Source organism: Polistes canadensis, unplaced genomic scaffold (genome assembly GCF_001313835.1).
Source record: "Polistes canadensis isolate GaletaPanama2010 unplaced genomic scaffold, ASM131383v1 scaffold_385, whole genome shotgun sequence".
Lineage (NCBI taxonomy): Eukaryota > Metazoa > Arthropoda > Insecta > Hymenoptera > Vespidae > Polistes > Polistes canadensis.
Genome location: NW_014569932.1, coordinates 67082 through 70175, shown reverse-complemented (window position 1 = coordinate 70175; position 3094 = coordinate 67082).

The following is a 3094-nucleotide window of genomic DNA, read 5'->3' as shown; positions in this document are numbered from 1 at the left end:
AAAAAAAAAAAAAAAAAGAAATAGCTGAAAATAGCTTAGCCATTTTGAAAAAAAAAAAAAAAGAAATAAAAAGAAAAACTCAATTTCATTAAACGCAACTGTAAATGTGAATGCCAAGAACTATGACATAATAATATCGTAGGACGTTCAAGGGGGATATAAAAAGCTTTCCGATAATTCTCATTTCGATATACATATTTTTATATCGGAAATTAATCGGATATCTTGTAAAAATAAGTTGGTTGAGGATACCCAACGCCATGATGCGTGTAATGTCAAGGCCACATTATACAGTACAGGTAATAATCGTTTTTCGTTCGATCGTAAAGCGGAAACGTTCGTAAATTATTTCAATGTTCTATGCTATAGACCGGTGAACAAAAATGTAGAGGCATTTTTTTTTTTTTTTTACGATAACGAGACATATATGTTAAACAATACAGTACTACTGCATTAAAATAATTTTACGTATTGTTCAAATTTATATTCAATCGAATGGATCGCATGAATCGTTTCTTTTCATTTTTTGTTGTAGTTGTTATTAGTGTTAGTTAATGGAAAAGGTTTTTCTTTAGAATGTTAACAAGTCGATACGGGTGTTAGATTTCAATGCGAGAGAACTGAAATCGCAAAGTAAAGAGATTTAAGTCAATGTAAGTCAATGTGTTATACATAGAACGTCAATGACGGTTCATATGGTAATACGCTACATCTGGCTTTTAAATAATCAAGAAGCTCAACGTCATATTCTTCCCTATACCTAACTCCTTCTTCTTCTTCTTCTTCTTCTTCTCTTCTTTACTGTTTTATTTTTTATTTTTACATTGAAAAGTTTCCAACTATATAATCGTGTACACGTACGCGCCACGTATATTTAAAGGATTATTTTGTGAGCTCGTAACTTTTAGGGTCTCTTGTATTTTTGTACATTTTTATTTGACTTACAAAGTGAACTGTAATATCTTGTAGATTTTGTTGCAAACAAACTAAAAAATACTATGTTTGTTTTTATTTTTGTTATTATAAGAAATTTGTATTTGAAATAAAATAAATATTCGTTTTGTATTAGAAACAATTAATTGCAATAATAAAAGAAATATATATCAGTTCTACAATAAAAAAAAACATATAAAAATTATTACAAAAAATTGGATAATACGAAAATATATTGTAAAATTGTAGAAATAATTTTACATTCGGTTCCTGTGTCGAACAAAACGTAATAATTTAAAAAAAAAAAAAAAAGAAAAAAAAACTAAAGAAGGAGATGAAAAATTAGTTATGAGTGAAAATTACGTTCTACAATACACACAAATATATACATATATACACAAACATTCATACTTGTAAATACTTGTTCCGTTACACGATCGTAAGTCTGTCAACTATCAATTTCCGTTTTGAATTAACAAAGTTATAATGTATATACGGATCGGTTAAAACGAACGATCATCTCCGGTCGTCTGGCCAACGAGGAAGCTTGTAAGAAATTCAAATTTTCTTACTAACATCCCATTGGTCTTCTTCTATCAAGATCATTTATTGATCTTCTAGAACTAATTATATTATCTATTAATATCATAATAACTTATTAAATATATTCATTTAAATCCTTTTACTATCAACATTTTATTGATTAATTTTTTTTTAAATAGAAATCTTTGATATCGATCGACACAATAATTCTATATAAGAATCGTATTACATATATATGTATCAATAAATTACTGCAATGTTTTAAACGAGTTAGTAAGAAATTTAATTTCATTTAACATCATCCTATTGGTTAATTATTTTGTTTGGAGATCGTTTATTGGTCGAAAGAATAATTCTTGATAAAAATCATAATATACGTCTGTTTTGTGGCCGGGTAGTAAATTCATAGGAATGTTCTTGACAATTGAGAAGTGACACTGTGGATCATTCATTCATTGTTTTAATAATACTCATAATATACTAATGAACGTGAGTCACATATTTGAGAGTCACTGTATATTGCCGGGGCATCTCTGGTAGCCTTCTTACGTAACTAGGGCTGCACCCACTCTCGTTACTTCCTCGATCATCATAAGCGAACAACCGCAACGGATATTAGTTTGAATTATTCTTTTGTTGTATCCATCGATAATCGATTAGTTTGTAGGGAGTCGATTTACAAGGAGTGTTAATCGAATAACAAATCGATTTACTAATCTATATCTTTCGATCGGTAAAACATCCTAATCGTATTACTCCTATTAGAGAATTTTCATCTTATTTTTCTTTTATTTAATATTTCTAATAAGAGAAAAAAAAAAAAAGAAAAAGAAAAATAGAAATCAACAAATTTTTGTAATTCCGATATTGAAAAGTATTTAAAGTAAAGCAGTTGTGAATGAGAACCGATATCGATCTACCTTCTTGAAACGATATACCAGGAATGAAATCCGATCGTTAACGAAAGATTACGAAGGAGACCGAAGGAACGCTTGGAAACAAATGGATTCACCGGCATATGGCGAATCCTGTTAACACTCACGAACTTCCAATGTTCTTGAGAATCAAACGCGCGACCAATAAAATAACAAAGAAATTAAATATATTTATAATAACACACACAGAACGTTATATTACCAATTCAGAAATTTAAACTCTCTATTAATACACTAAAATTAATATTATAACTATTAACGAGAAGATAAAACCAATCTCTTTTACATATAACACAATTGATCATAAAAATGAATAATATATTTCGAGAGTCGGTATACGATCAAATAATAATATCCAACTTTCTTCATGTATTAATCGGATTAAAATTTTCAAAATGGTTGACCAAAGAAAAAGAAAGAAAAAAAAAAAGAGAAAATTAAAATTTAACGATCATTCCATTCATTTGTTTCGATTTTAAATATGAATGTGTCCACCAGAGACGTAAATGAAAAGTTGAGTGACGCGTTTTTCCATAGAATATCTTTAACCTATAATGGAGATTTCTCTTCTTCTCCGTATATCCTCCTTCGCGCGTATATATATATATATATATATATATATATATATATATATATATATAGTAATAATTGAATTAGAAGATTTAAAAAAAAAAAAAGAAAAA